Genomic DNA, 17,405 nt, shown 5'->3' on the forward strand with positions numbered 1-17,405 from the left:
CAAATAACACTTATTAAGAAAACTAAAACATAGTAATTTGATGTATAATTTTTTGTCCTTTTTTTGGAATAAGCATCATAAAAAATGTAAAAACAATTTGTACTATTTGTTACTATGATTATGAAGAAAATAAAAAGGAGAACAAATTGAATGTAAATTGCATTTAATTTGAGTTTAGTAAAAAGATGAATATTAAAAAAAAAACATAATAATAGGAAAAAAGGTTTTATTTTTTCTTATATTTTAGGTTTTTGGGTTGATTTATTATTAGAAATATTTAATGTAAAGAATAATAATCGGAGTACTTTATGTTTTGAAAGGGAAATGGAAGTACTTAAATAATTGGAGTAAGCTTTCGAACACTCGTGAATGAAGATTTTGATGAAAATTAGTAAATGATGCTTTCGATTTTCACTGGACTATGAAGCTTTGGAGTTTGGATGAACATGATATTTTTTCACTTTTCTGGGTTTTGGTAAGAACAACTACAACTAAGTTAAAGACAACAACATTGTTAGAGACAGCTTTATGTCGAATTTTTTATTTCTTAAGTTTTAAGTTTTATGTCTGAAACTTGATGGGGTGTATTACAAAGATTAATTGTAAGATGTAGTAATTTGTGTTGTTATGATCAAAGCAGGGAGGTCAAGTAGCAAAAAGACAGAAAATATTAAAATATAAAACCTTAAGTTTTTTTGTTTTTTGGTTTACAGGCAATGACCACCACCTGTCCTTAAATTGAAGCCTTTCCCATGGTGGGAAGCAACTTTGCTTTCCCAGGCTAAACTTCACCTTGTTTTCAACAGAATGAGTTAAGTTAATTCTCACAGCAAAACGAATTAATATTTGAAACTTTAACTATGAGAGATATTCAAATTTAGTATTTAATATGTATGTAATAAGATTACTTATTGAAGAGGGAAACTATGGAAAGATATATATAAATAAATCTCTGAAATTTAAAACTTGGGGTTGTTAGCATTTTTATTTTGTTTTAAAATAACAAATATTTTAGAAATTGAAAGTATAATTTATCTTTTTTTTTTCCTCTTCCAATTACACTCAAAATATGTCAAGATAATTTGTTTTTTAATATTGTTTGTAGTAGATTATTTATTGAATTATAGTCTTAACACTGAAAAATGAATGTCTATATAATAATAGTAAATGATAAATATAAGGTCATGTTTTTTTGAAAGAAATATAAGGTCGTGGTGTTGGCTTTGCTTTATTTAAGGCTTTTTTTTAATCTTCATTCTTCATATAGTGGAAGCCAGTGAGAAAAGGGTAAAGAATAATCTTATTTTTCAGTCATTGATACAATTGAGGAACGCTTAGTTTTGTTTTCGATCAATTATACAATGTGTGTGTATAGTTTTGGTTTTCTTTTTGTTTTAATAATAACAATTTTGGTTCTGTTTTGTCTTATCCAATTATTTTTGTAATATATTTGGTCGTCAAATTTGACCAGTCTACAACGAACTTAGCATATGATATGTTTTATTGTCGACTTAAGAGTAAATATGTGGGCACTATTATCTGTTGAATGAAACGAGTATTTAGAAAAATATAGGCTTTTATTAGGGGGGAAATTAGGGGGGAAAATATAGATATTTTTTTTTTCTTCAAAATTGTTAGTGCAAAGATATCATTATATTTACTAACATGCTAATTATATTGGCGCAAAACAAATCAACAATTATCTATATATTGGCGCAAAACAAATCAACAATTATCTATAGCACCCAAAAGTATTATCTCTTATTACTTAAAGTTAACCCGTAAGCAATATTTTGCCCTAGATTTATCCTAATTTATCTGCTTAACTTTACTATATTAACCCTAAATTTAATTTAGGCAAAATGTCATCTCTTATTTCTAAAAGTTAACCCGTGACGCAGTATTAACCCTAGATTTAACCTAATTTTTCCGCGTGACTTTACTATATTAACCCTAGATTTAATTTATGCAAAATGTCATCTCTAATTTTAACCTTTTCCCTCCACACTTTTGCATTTAATGTTTATCTAAAGTAAAATAAAATTATGTTCCTAATTATAAGCTGTTTTTTTGGATAGGAATAACCGTTAACCCGTCTCGCTATACTTAACCTAATCTCTTACTTATAGATCTTAACCCGTCTCGCTATACTTAACCTATTATGTTACGTTACTTATAAATGTTAATCCGTCCTGCTATACTTAACCTAATTTTTCACCCACACTTTTGCATTTAATGTTTATCTAAAGTAAAATTAAATTATGTTCCTAATTATATGCTATTTTTTTTAAAAATCTCTTACTTATAAATGTTAACCCGTCTCGCTATACTTAACCTAATTTTAACCTAATTTTTCCTTCCACACTTTTGCATTTAATGTTTATCTAATGTAAAATAAAATTATGTTTCTAATTATATGCTGTTTTTTTTTTGTAAAAGAATAACCGTTAACCCGTCTCGCTATACTTAACATAATCTCTTACTTATAAATGATAACCCGTCTTGCTATACTTAACCTATTATGTTACGTTACGGTATCAAGGACGATGTCATGGAAAATTATGTTATGGTACAGTACCAAAGTCTATGCTTCATAATATTATGAAATATTATATGACAATCATGACATTCATCAAAACTGTTTTGCTACCTATTACCGTCAAATATTACCTTCCATATGACCCGTGCGTTAGCACGGGTCGATGGTCTAGTTCAATAAAAACAAACAAAACGTCTCACCCTTGCTATTAGAAGGTTTAATCCACTAGTTGGTTGGGTAGTTACCTTGAATTAAGGAGTTTTAGAGACTTGTATCACAAATAACTTTCAAGTTTGTTAGAAAGTTTGTTAAATTTGTTGTATAAATGAGACTTTGTGTAAATCAGAAGTATGCAATTCATAATCAATCATATCGTTGGATACTCGTCAACACTCTTCTCTAATTCTCTTAATCTCACTCTAAATCATTTCTTCTCAAACCTCATAATTTTCCATTGTTATATAAAATTGGAATCAAGAGTCTGATTTAAATCGCCATTGTTAAAAGAATCTGAGAAAGATAACAACTTCCAACAATGGAAACTTCCTTGCGCATGTACCAATCTTTGATGGCAAAAGCTACGATCAATGTATCGTGAAGATGAAGGTATATTCAAGTATCAAGACATTCTTGATATCATGAATCTTGAGATTTTATACTTCCGCAACTTGTTTCTCTTTACATGAACCTTCTTTTTCACATCTCAACACAACAAATTGTTTTATGCCGTTCCCCATATTATCTAATTTTGAAATAACAATGGTAAATCCTAACTTCTCTGCTTCGCGTCAAACCCGCCAATAACTCGTCATGCGAAGTAAATTTTATTTCGGTTGCGAAATGTATGCAACACTCAATACAATACACAAATGGAGTTTCCATCTCAGCTTTTTCATTTCCAGAAGGATTCTTCACAAGAGGTGGAACCTCAATTTTGGCATTGTTGGAAGGATACTCAACTAGAGCCTAGAGGTAAAACCTCGACTTTGGAATTGCTAGAAGAATCCACAACTAGAGTTGCAACGTCCGACATCACATTAATATTAGAAGGATCCATAATTAGAGGTGTAATGTTAGGGATCAAATCAATGGTGGGTTCAATAGGAGCATCCATCTCTGAAACAATACATACTATTTCAATAAATGGGTATGTTTATGTAAAGACAAGGTTCAACTTCTATAATCCAAACGACACTACTATGTGTGGAGTCCATTGATGATTGGGTTGTGCTTAGAAAGAAAGATTTCATGGAAAATGAGGTGTATTTGGAGGGGTTTGGAGTGGAAGAGGAGAAAGTTAGTGAAAGAGTGTCTGTTTATGGAAAGTAGGCCCACACATATAGATCAAAATAATTCGAATTATATAATCTGAAAAACAAAAACACGGTATAGAGTATAGAATCTAAAATTCTTAAATTTAGTAAAATAAAATTAGAATTTGCAGACGAAGGGTTCAAAGGATAAACATCCCTACTAGAGTGAACTTGGAGATCCGTCGTTGTTTGCATCCGGATATTGCTCATAACTGCGTGTGGTGTGGATTGGTGCCCGAATCCACATCGCATATTTTTCTTCATTGTGAGATGGCTATGAATATTTGGCGAAAGCTCATGGATTGGTTAGACTTGAATTTTCTTATGCCACCAAATTTGTTTATTCATTGGGAGTGTTGGAGTGGAGGACATTTCCATAAGAAAATTAGAAAGGGTTTGATGATGATTTGGCAAGCGACAATTTGGGTTATGTGGAGAGATAGGAATGATCGTATTTTTAATATGGGGATTAAAAGGTGGGATGAGGTGGTTGATGAAATTAAAGTGCTGTCTTGGAGGTGGTTGTTAGGGAGATTTAAGGTTTCGGCTTGCCTGTTTTATGAATGGGAATGGAGTCCCCGAGATTGTTTGATGCGTTGATTGCTGAGTGGTTGTTGTCAGCAGGTTTGTGTTGAGGTTTTCGGGTGGCCAGGGATGTTTCTCCTGTGTTTTCTAGCAGCTGATCTTCTGCTGATTGGTCTCATCGCGGCTGGCCTTTGTTCCTGTGTTGGTCGGGTTTTGAGCAGCCTCTGGTTTTCTGTTTGCTGGTTGTTGTTTCGTTTTTGCCTGCTGTTTTTGGCCTCGGCTGGAACCTGCTGTCAGCTTGGTTGCACTGCTGCCAGCGGTTTTGTGGTGTGTTCTATCGTGTGTTGGGGTGTGTGGGGGCTGGTATTGATGCGGCAGTATGCGTTGGGAGTTTTGCTCTTCCCAAATGGATCTTCGGTTTGTGTTCGGGACTTTGTATACAATTGCATCAGTTTCTTGCTTGTAGACCCTATGGGTGTGGTTTTTTTCCTTTGTATTGGGGTGGTTTTTTAAGGGGTTTTTGTTCGAGCCGATGTCTTAAGGCAACCGATTTCCCCTTGTATGTTTGTTTTTTTTCCACCCGAGCTTATTAGTGCATCTTGCACGGGCTTGTTGGTTAATAATATTTTGCCGTTTCAAAAAAAAACAAAAGATACCATTTGGATTCTATAACTCGAAAACTCAAAAACATATTTTGGATTGTAAATTTCGATTAGGACAAAAATAGAAATTTTAAGGGCACACAAGAATCATAGAAGACGAGATAAGGAATTGTCATCCAAGATAGCACATTTCCATAGTGTTTTTGTTTCATGTAAACAAAGAAGAGAATTAGGCAGGAAAATTGCTTTTCTCAAACAAGAAGTTGCTTAAAAACATATGAAAATGACCAAAAACTTCAACGGTAGTTAACTACAACTCGTTTCAAAAGAGAAAAGTGAACTGTAGTTAACTACCGTTGTTTTTTTTAATCATTTCCATGTATTTTTAAGCAACTTCTTATGTGGGAAAAGCAATATTCATTAGGCAGCCCAAGTTTCTACCGGAAAATGCATTAGAAAGCCCAGTTGTATTTTAGTTGAAGCAAATCCTTGTTTCTACCGGAAGAGAATTATTAATCATACCCCTAAAATTTAGCTTAAGTTAAAAATATCCATCGTAAAATTCACCATTTCTTTCGAGATTTTTGGACTAACTAACAATAAATATAAATTTTATGGTGAAAATATATACGAACTGTAAAAATGATTTTAAGGTACTCCTGTTTTAATGATTTTTTTAGAGGATATTTACAAAAAATTATTACCGTAATTTTTTTTTAAAAAATAATACCCCGTTAAAATTACTTTCACAATGGTTTGCTGGAAACTTAAAATTTACAGGAACCCAAATTTATGGTTTACATTTTTTTAACCGTTCTCAATTGAAGGCATGTATTTTATATTTTATATTTTTAGAAAAAGAGTATTTTATTTGTTACACTACAGTACTGTTACATCCCGTGAGCTTAGCTCAGTTGGTAGAGATATTGCATGTCATGTGCAGGGCCTAGTTCGAACCCCAAACACCTTACTTCTTCACAAAGAAATATTTAATAAAAAAAAAAGATTTGTTCATTTTAGGAGAAGCAGAGTTGTTAGTTTATTTGATTTAGTGACTAATAGGTTGAGTACGGTGGCTGATATGTCTGCTCTTGGTTGGGAGGACGGAGGTGGGGCGTGGAGTTGGAGGAGACCGTTGTGGGTGTGGGAGGAAGAGTTGGTAGAGGAGTGTAGGCAATTACTTGGTGTTGTTTTGCAGTCTGATATTTCTGACAGGTGGCAATGAGATTCCAACATTGATGATGTTTACACAGTGCGTGGGGCCTATTACATCATGACTACGATGGGCGAACATCCAACTGTTGGTGTGGGAGATCTTGTCTGGCATCCGCAGGCTCCTCTGAAGGTTTCCATCCTTGCTTGGTGTGGGCAGAAATTTGAATGAACCATCCAACTATTACGGGACAGGCTGCCAACCAAGACCAATCTTCTCAGGCGTGGGTGTCTGAATACCGAGGCAACCAGGTGTGTGATTGGGTGCGATATTGATGAATCAACAAATCACTTGTTTCTTCACTGTGCCGCTTTTGGCGCGTTGTGGCAGCGAATCCGGGCTTGGATAGGCGTGTCAGGTGCTGACCCTCATGACATTTGTGAGCATTTCATTCAGTTTACTCACTATATAGGTCACTCGAAGGCGCGTCAATCCTTTCTTCAGCTCATTTGGTTAATTTGTGTCTGGTTGGTTTCGAATGAACGTAATAACAGACTTTTTAATAACATCCAAACCTCCATTGATGATTTATTAGAAAAATTTAAATTTCATTCATTATGGTGGCTAAAAGCTAGTAACGCCATATTTGTGTATCCCAAAGATGGTGGTCGGACCCTATATTATGTTTGCGTATTAATTGACCTTTTTTCTTGTAATTACAGTGTTTGTCAGACTGGTTCAGGGGTGACATCTTAGTACATCTTGTACCAAGGTGGTTTCACTGCCTTTGTTAATATATACCATTTTTATGTCTTAAAAAAAAAAAAGAGTTGTTCGTTAAAGGAATATGTGATATCAAACAAAAATTAAATCCCAAACCCTAAAGTATTATTGTATATGAAATTTGTTTTATTATATTATTATTTACGAGTAGGAATCAAGAGATTTACAATCCTCGCATATACTCCGCACCAATCACTTACTGTAAACCTCAACGTCATTGATTATATACATCCCATTGTCATATTATATTTAAGAAAATTTTTTAAAAGTGAAAAAATGTATAATATACATTTATTATAAAATTAAATGATAAACAAGCAATCCACTTACATGCTTTGGTTCCTTGGCAACGAAGTCCTCATCAAATACATGTCTCCTACTATTTCTTCATCATTTACTCATTTTATCTTGATCTTATCTATTTATTGAAAAATAAATAAAAAGAAGTAAAATAGTTCTAAAAATATAATAAAAACAAATACATATTTAAATAAAATAGATAAAATTGGTGTTCCACCTTACAAGAAAAGCACTAACCCCACCGTGTTTTCCACCTTACATCCAATTTTATGTTTTTTTAATTAAAATAATACTCTTAATTATAACTGCATTGCACTGTATCGTGGAATTAGTGAGTTTGATTTCGTATGACATAGCATTGTTGTTTTGGTATTTTCATATCTTTCATGAAGGAAATACATGTGCCAATCTTCTTGATTCTCATGGACCAAATATAAATTGTTAGATAATAAAATAAAATATTGAGCTTAGGCTATTGTGCCTTTATGTTATTAAGTTAGTAGTCCATTAAATTTTATTATATATTTGTCTGTAATCTATGCTATTGGAATGTCATTGTAATATTATTGAAACCCTAGCCATTTTGTGTTATTGACATTTCTCTATTGAAACACTATATTGTTAACCTAAATAGTTTTATTTGGTGGAACACTATTCCTCAATGCGTTGATGTGAGGTTTTTTTTTTTCAATCGTTATGGCTTTTATGATTATAGATTTTCTTGATTTTGTTTCAGGGGTTTTGCTTTTTTGTCCACTTTATTTGTCATGCATGGTTGTCTAATTTCCTTGGGTTTTCACTCGGCCCGTGAAGCTCTTTTATTATTTTTTCTTTTGATTTTAATAAATTTATTTGGGCGCTTGAAATGATAGGTGATGATTTTTGGTTGTAGTCATGAAATGTCTTTGCACTCTAATTTTTTGCTTTAAAAAAATTATCGTATGACAATGTGATTTATTAGTTATTATTATTATTTTAAGGAAAATTATTATATATTATTATTAATTTGAGTAAAAGTACTCTAGACATAAGTTCAGCAATATAACAGAAGTTCACCAAACAGTTCAGCAATATATAACAAAAGTTCACCAAACAGGAAACCTTAATTTAAAAAAAACATTATCTTCGGTTGCAAGATAGTACGTATTTCTGAATTGTTCTTATATATTGGTGCATGCTTCATAAAGTTCTTATCACACATAAAGTATATGCATGCTGTCTTCTACCTAGGTCACATTTAATTGGACTGTGCCTTTGGAAGGAAAAAGAAGCGACATTTGAGGACAGTTTAGCCTCCGTGATATGTTGGATTAATTATTTAATTAATCAATTATGGATTGACAATAATCAATAATTATAAGTTAATATTATATTATAAATTATGGTCTATTGTGTTAAGCACTAATTAGTTGATGAATATATGTGATTGGACTATTCTTTCTAATGGACCGTGATGAGTTGGACCATTTAGCTAAGCCCAATAAGAGGTCCCTGCCCTCAGCCGTTTAGCTATTTAAACGTCATCCCATCAGACGGTTAATTATTCTGAACATCAGTGTGAAAACCTAGAGCTAGACGGAATGAGGGTAGTTACCCCTCTCATAGTTGTCGGCGTTGTCTACAGTTATCCTTCATCAACCTAATTCAAAGGTACACAATTTCTTATTCTTTCTTTGTTATTGATGATATGCCTATAATTTGTATCTAGTGATCTATGGCTAAGTCCTGAACTTTTATCATGATATAGTATACGGCTTCTGAATTTAGAGAGAGAGAGAGAGCAAAAAAGAACAAATTTAGACTTAATGACTTAAGTTGATCATCTAGGATGAAACAAGCATAATCCTCAAAGCTTTTGATCATTGACAAATTTAGACTTAATGGCTTAAGTTAAACTAAGTTATGACATGTCATTTATCATATTTGCTGCATTAGTGCAATTGGGTTGATTAATTGTTACGTGGAATGGTATCATTTTTGGATGTTTTGATTTTAAAAATCATTATTATTATTATTAGCGAAAAGACGGGCACATGCGTTAACGTATGAAAATTATGAATAGTGTTTTTATGAAATTTTAATTTTGATTAAAAGTAAAAATATAAATGTTTTTTGTTTTTAAATTATAACAAATTAAACTAACCATGATTATCTATTTCAATGAAAGCAACAATATAACAAAAAATTGAATTCCAATCAACTTAAAATTGAATACCAATCCTTACCGACAAAGCTACATCCGTAAAATATGTGTTTTTCCACCTCTAAAGTTCCCATGCACAAAATACAATCTTAGTTCCCCCTTCGAATCTCATACCACTTCTAATCAAATTCCCCCGAGTTGGAAGTCTTCCAAGAAAATCATTTCTTAGTAACCTCAATTAAAAATTGATTGAGTGCCGGAGTGATTGTAGGTACACTCACGCCATTGAACATCAGCCCTACCATAAATTCCAACCAAACTATGTGATCCATCATCATTGTGAGATCATTTATTTCCTTATAAACACAAGTTATGTGAAGGTGAGAAAAATACACCAGAAGGGGGTTTGAATTGTGTGAGTCTTTTGATGAGTTCTTTTTCTAAGTGTTTATAAAACCTGGTCAAATCTGATGTAGCAGATTCTGACTCAGAATCTGAATGTAGGGGAAATACAAAACACAAAGATAAAAGATAAAGAATTAGAGAGAGAGAGAGAGAGAGAGAGAGAGAGAGAGAGAGAGAAGACAGACACAAAGAAATTTAGACTGGTTCCTCCCACAACACATGAGTAGTCCAGTCCCCTTTCACTCTCAGGGGATTTCACTATAATCACTCTGGATTACAACTTGCTCAAGGACACACCAAGATAATTCTCAATGTTCAAGCACAACTGCAAGAGACTTCTATGTTCTAGGACTCTACCTAAAGACTTCATGCTCAAGGACAACTCCAAAAGACTTCCCTTGCTTAAGCACAACTGCTTAAGACTTTACCCTGCTCAATCACAACTAACTGAGACCTCCTAGGTACTCAAGGTTTCACCAAGAGACTTATATGCCCAAACACGCATGCAAGAGACTTTCTAAAATGTTTGCCCCAACTGCAAACATGTTAATTTGTTCTTACATTATATTTAACAATGATAGTGTAAACTAAACAAATGAACAGATTCACTCCTTAGGATATCTAAGATATAAACTTGAAAATAAATCGTAAGTGTTTTGCGCTATTTGATTTGACAGAGTTTTGACACAAAAAAGTAGCAGAGTTTTGTTGCTTCTTCTTCAGGTCTTTAGCTCCTTTTATAGACAGTGATTTGAGAGACGTTGGAGAAGAGTGTTAGCACAAATAGAGTCGTTGAGAAGCTTTGATCAAGAACGTTGGCCCTTTGCCTAATATGGATAATCATGTTGGAAAGTCCTTTGATTTTTCTTTGCTGAAAGAAGAATTATCCGTTGTTCTCTTCGTTCTTGATGTCCTTTATCTAGTTGCACACGTAGATAGAAAAAGACAAAATCATCGCTCTATCAGATATTATGATAGTGACAGCTCACATAATAAGACAAAAGCTTACGTGAATTCCGAGTCTCTCAGATCCAAGTAGCCAGTCAGATATTCTGTGTCTGATGTCCTTCACATAATATGTTGAGATCACTCTCCGGCTTCTGTGAGGCATCCTTCTTCTAAGGATGTTGACTTCTGGTTGACCTTCCTGTAAATCTTCCACCATAGTCTTCTAAGCTTCCCTATCCTTTTCTGATGCTCTTCATATGTTATTTCTTCATGATAAGTAGATCCTGCACACTTGAACATATGTTAGTATTCCAATTGTTCTTCAATATTTTGTTATCATCAAAACCTTAGAGAACTTGTATGAACCATTCTTGTTCTAACATTATGATCCGATCATTATCCACATAAAAATCATTTTACTGTCATTTGTCATTTCACCTTTAACTAAAAATTAATTTTACAAAATTAAATTTTACAACGAAAACCAAACAAACTAAACTAAAAACTCAAGTTGGGTTTTATCATTGAGTGAAAATCAGTGTAGTTCTTGAAATATCCAATATGCAATTTTAAAATTCACATGAAGATATTGACAACTAAAATTAGATTCTATATTACAGGAGATGCTATTTTTGCTAATTAATTGGAGCTACGGGTCTGAACAGGCATGCATGTGACACATGAAGATGGTCGGACTAATGTCTTTGTTAGCTGCATGTCCCACCTCAGACATATATGTAGAGCATGGACGGAGCTACATGTCATTGAGGGTGTTCAAGTGAACCCCCTGAACTTTTACAAATCATACTAAAAATCCTTTAAAAACTGCACTATGAACCCCCTGACCATTTAATGTTGCACCCTCCATCCAACCACCAAACATTGCTGTTGTGAATTCCGGACTCAAATTTCACACCAATACAAACTTTGATGTGTGGAGCAAGTATCAATGGCAACCAACAACCAAAATTAACCACAAGCAACAACAACAATATAAACCTAGTCTATAAACCAAGTGCATAGCAAAACCACAATCCAACCAAGGAATAAACAAGATAAAGAGAGTAAAGAAAAAGATAACAACACCAAGAAATGTTCACCCAGTTCGGTCCAACTTGACCTACTCTGGGGGAGAGATTGATCTCTCCAATCCACTATCAATGAGTTCTTACAAAGAGATACAAATGGGTTACAAGAAATTAGCTTCAACAAGCTCACAAAGAACAACCCTAATTTCTACCCATTTTCCCAATCTCACCAATGAACAAGACACTCATGAATTTTCACTCTCCCAAGGTGTTTACAATTGTTTCCCAACACTAGAATCTAACCCCCAAAAGAGAACCAACCCTTAGCCTTTGATTTCACTAAGGGTCTTCTCTTTTGGTTTCACAAGACTCACCCATGTTGCTTACAAAAGACTCTTCACTCATGTGTTTCCCAACCCCATGAATCTTCCCCAAAAGGCACCAACCCTTTTCCCAAGAGCCCCCTCTTTTGGTTCTCCAAGATTCACATCTTGAAGCTTTGAACCTCACCCAAAGACCCTCAACCTTTAGTATCTAAAACCCTAAAAGTTCCCTCCTTTGGTTTCCATGAGATTCACCAAGCTTGCCCAACAAAATGGGTCAAAGAATGCTTAAAACGTGTTTCAGATCTGTCAAAATCGTGTCACGATTTCCCAAATCGTAACACGTTTGGTGCGTACGACCCAAGGTACGACCAACCTTATCCTGAAAACTTGCCCAGCAAGCCAAAAATCGTGTCACGTTTTCCCAAAATCGTGTCACGTTTTCCCTCCAAGACAAACATGCATTCGGCCCTCAGAAATCGTGACACGGTTGCCAAATCGTGTCACGTTTCTTCACTTTTCCACATCTTCAATTTTTGAGTCATAACACAACATTCTCCACCTTGACTCTAAAATGATGATGATGCCACTTTAACCATCGACCACCATTCTCCTTAACCATGCCTTGATCTATTCCTCAAGACACAACACCAATCAAGTCCAAATCCCCGCTTGAACCTTGATCCACACACCGACCTCCACTTGCATCCAACCACCCTCGGTAGTTCCACAAGCTTCCAAGTCTTATTCCTTGCATCCAACTACACTTTGTAGTTCCACAAGTTTTCTCACCTTTACCTCTTCAAACCTCGGAATGCCTTCCGCTCTCTTGAAGTTCCTTGCATCCAACTACACTAGGATTTTTAGGTAGTTCCACAAGCCTACACCATAACCTCTTCGGCCCCCGGAGTGATCAAACCCGTCCTCCCAAAGATTCACTTGCCTCCAATTACCATTGGCCTTTTCCGGTAATTCCACAAGCCATGCCAAACATTCTTCAAACCCCGGAATGCCTTCCGTCCTCTTGAAGAATTCACATGCTCCCAACTAGAGCATAGCACCCAAGGCCTCCATAGTCGTACCATTCCCGGTGTCATCAACTCCACCTCAAGTTGAGCTTTCTCTACCTCAACTTCCAAATGCGTACTCACACTATGCTTCCACCTTGCCACTCCACCTCAAAGGTTGATCGTGAGTATTATTCACACCGCCTCTCCAGGCTGAACTTACCCATTGAGAACACACACATCACCGCCATGATACTACCATCATGACCTCCTCTCTTCACACTTTTCCTTCTTCGATTGTGCTAGGATGACCGGCTTCGAAACCTCAACCTTCAATGCTTCCATACACTTCCATTGAACCATGCTTGCTTCCATCTCCAAGATGTAACCTTTGGTACCCATGGTGCACACTTGACAAACTTCTCCCCTTGCCCCACGGGGGGCGCCAATTGTTGTGAATTCCGGACTCAAATTTCACACCAATACAAACTTTGATGTGTGGAGCAAGTATCAATGGCAACCAACAACCAAAATTAACCACAAGCAACAACAACAATATAAACCTAGTCTATAAACCAAGTGCATAGCAAAACCACAATCCAACCAAGGAATAAACAAGATAAAGAGAGTAAAGAAAAAGATAACAACACCAAGAAATGTTCACCCAGTTCGGTCCAACTTGACCTACTCTGGGGGAGAGATTGATCTCTCCAATCCACTATCAATGAGTTCTTACAAAGAGATACAAATGGGTTACAAGAAATTAGCTTCAACAAGCTCACAAAGAACAACCCTAATTTCTACCCATTTTCCCAATCTCACCAATGAACAAGACACTCATGAATTTTCACTCTCCCAAGGTGTTTACAATTGTTTCCCAACACTAGAATCTAACCCCCAAAAGAGAACCAACCCTTAGCCTTTGATTTCACTAAGGGTCTTCTCTTTTGGTTTCACAAGACTCACCCATGTTGCTTACAAAAGACTCTTCACTCATGTGTTTCCCAACCCCATGAATCTTCCCCAAAAGGCACCAACCCTTTTCCCAAGAGCCCCCTCTTTTGGTTCTCCAAGATTCACATCTTGAAGCTTTGAACCTCACCCAAAGACCCTCAACCTTTAGTATCTAAAACCCTAAAAGTTCCCTCCTTTGGTTTCCATGAGATTCACCAAGCTTGCCCAACAAAATGGGTCAAAGAATGCTTAAAACGTGTTTCAGATCTGTCAAAATCGTGTCACGATTTCCCAAATCGTAACACGTTTGGTGCGTACGACCCAAGGTACGACCAACCTTATCCTAAAAACTTGCCCAGCAAGCCAAAAATCGTGTCACGTTTTCCCAAAATCGTGTCACGTTTTCCCTCCAAGACAAACATGCATTCGGCCCTCAGAAATCGTGACACGGTTGCCAAATCGTGTCACGTTTCTTCACTTTTCCACATCTTCAATTTTTGAGTCATAACACAACAATTGCCAAACGCTTATTAGCCCCTTTCCTTTCCTTCACTTGTTACGTTTTATTTCTTACATGTCCACTTTGTGTACTTCCTTATATCTTTTGTCATCATCTTTAATTTAAAACTATTTCATGTAATTTTTCTTTAGACAAGTGTTGTTTTATTTTCTTTGATATTTAAGTTAGATAAGTATTATCTACCACTAAGACAAAGTGATGGTCATGTAAATTACTTGCACAATTAATATCTATATTGCATGATTATTCAATTATTTTTAGCATATATATAAATAATTTTTGAAGACTAGATTGTGTAGTCAAATATGAAATGAAGGATAGATAATTGTCTTGTGACTTATATCGAGAGAGATTTATTCAACAACTTTAATAATGGAACATAAAAAATTTAATAATGAATTTATTATTCAACGATCGCAAAATATAAAATATAAAACCACAAAGAAGACAATTATAAAGTATATATATAATTTTTTGATACGTTGTAATTTGTTATATATATATATATATATATATATATTAATTATTAATTAAAGTTCAAAAATTTTGAACCCCCTGACTCAGGTTCCTGGCAACGCCACTGATGTAGAGTGTAGACATGAAGAAAGTTTTCAACATGTTTGGTAAAACATGATATACATAATAATTTGCTGATGATTTAACTCTTAAGTTTTGTCTTTGTTAAACATGATATACTTTGCTGGTGTGGTACTCTTCTTTCATGCAAAGCCATTCTTTCAACAGTACGTAGTTAGGTAAATCAAAAGGGATGATAGAGACATGGCTTCTTCTTTTTTATAAATCTTCCATTTCTGTATAAATTATATAAGACCTTGTTATAAAAGCATAATTTGCTTTATAAAAATAAGAACATTAAGTGGGTGGAAAGAGGGCAGGGCATAGTCGTACACAAGATTAGCTAATGTAACGATAGAAAAAAGCTGCTCCAAAAGTTACCTAATTCATTTTGCTTAATAAAAAATAATTCCTTAATTTGATCATTTGCTTTGAAAGTTATGATCAATGACCACTTCATGACTTTATGTTTTCAATCTTGTATCGTCACACTTTGATCTAATAACGTTTGTTTACTCATCTTAATCTCACATGATAAAAGTCCTCACTTTTTATGTCATATATTAATCCTATACTCCCTCAAATCATGTTTATATATGTTTATATATATAAGAAAAAGTGAGGTGAACAAAATTGATATATAATTTGTTTTAAATTTTAAACTAGATACATTAACTTTTATTGACTCAATTTTTTCTTATATATGTCATATATTAAGTTTTCTTGCTGGCTACTGTCATCTATTTTCACGTACATAAATAGGTCTAGAAAAAATTGAGAATATATAAGAAAAAATTGAGAAAGTGCGCAAACACACATTGAGAATATAAGACGTTAGTTATGATTTATAGTTTTTTGTTTTAAACAACTAAATTTATTAAAAATAAAGAGTACTTAATCTATAACTCGAGCAAAGTACAAGGGGACTTGCCTCGTAAAAAATCAAACTCTAACTTAAGTATTTAAACAAAGAAGAGGGTTTGAGTACCATTCATAATACAAACACGGTCCCCCCTTTTTTCTTACCAAGAAACCATCTCCAAGATGTTACTTTGATACCTTCTATACAAATCTCTTCCGTCCCCGCAATCTTTGAGGAGAAAATAACATCATTATGCGCTTCCCAAATCTTCCACAATGTTGCATGCCTGATAAGTGTTAAGCCCTTACAATGTTTTTTTAATAAAGAAGAAGATAACTAATCTAGGAGGGAAATCACATTTCCAAGTAAAATGACCCCCGTTCCGATCCATTTAAAAATCAAATACCAAATTTCCGCAATAAAGTTACATCTACAAAACAAGTGATCCTCCACCTCTCGAATTCCCGGATACCACGGACAATCCGAACTAACACCATCCACTAACACTCCTCTTCTAGATAAATTTGAGCGAGTCGAGAGTCTACCAAAATTTACTTGCCAAGAGAAAAATTGAACCTTTTGTGGAGCCAAACTCGACCATATTCCCCTTAACCTCCTTCTTGTTGCCGCACATAAGGCATTAGGAGGAAGAAATTTATTACTAAAAAAAGTATATAGTGATTTAACGGTAAAGCTATTTAAATCCACTTATCTTCCGCAAAGTTATGGTTTATAGTAGTTTGTTGGGTTTAGTTATTGATCTACAATGACTTTAAAAGTAAAAAAACATCATTGTTATGTGTCTCTTTTATAAATTTTATAACATTTTTAACCTCTAAATTCTCCAAAGGTAGAGAAAATATCCAAAAGATATATATCATTAAGATCATTCTTAGTTCCAAAAGAAATATGATATTAAAATACTTTTTATTCTCTGAAGGGACATAAATTATCGAAGATAATATGCTCTTAAGACTATTCTTAATTTTGAAAGGGCGTTTAAAATGGACCATGATCTTAGGATCACTTCTAATTTCGAAGGACAAAAGAAAAAAAAAAGTTGAATAGCCGAATTGCTCGTTAACATAAACGGAGTGTAGAAGAGAGAAAGAGTTCTCGACAACTCGGTAAAACACTTTACGATCTTATTTGTGATCACAATCACAATTTAAAATCCTCCTTGTTGTATGGTGCAAATTATACACGCAAGGACACGATAAAAGGAGGGTGGTGATTTATATTTTAAAGATAATTTAAAGTTAAAATCAAAATCTAATCTAATGGTTGTTATGCATGACCCAATGTAAACAATGCATTCGTTTATTTTCGTCACTCATATGTGTACCATTCAGCTTTTTCCATTTAAAATTATTTCTACCTGTAATACTTCTATTTATGTTCAGTTCCATTGTTTTTTTTTTCTT

At 34.2% G+C, this 17,405-nt stretch overlaps 1 long non-coding RNA gene across 1 annotated transcript; it reads right to left on the reverse strand.

Annotated features, from left to right (window-relative positions):
• Nucleotides 1–9,957: 9,957 nt before the first annotated feature.
• LOC146897072 (uncharacterized) lies at nucleotides 9,958–11,455 on the reverse strand. The gene is made up of 2 exons (XR_015023263.1): nucleotides 10,773–11,455; nucleotides 9,958–10,682 (listed from the first exon to the last, which is right to left on the reverse strand). It is a non-coding gene; the product is annotated as an uncharacterized LOC146897072 (long non-coding RNA).
• Nucleotides 11,456–17,405: the final 5,950 nt, after the last annotated feature.

This window comes from Medicago sativa, chromosome 8 (assembly GCF_051527215.1).
Source record: "Medicago sativa cultivar Bolivia chromosome 8, Bolivia_mono, whole genome shotgun sequence".
In the NCBI taxonomy this organism is placed as follows: Eukaryota; Viridiplantae; Streptophyta; class Magnoliopsida; order Fabales; family Fabaceae; genus Medicago; species Medicago sativa.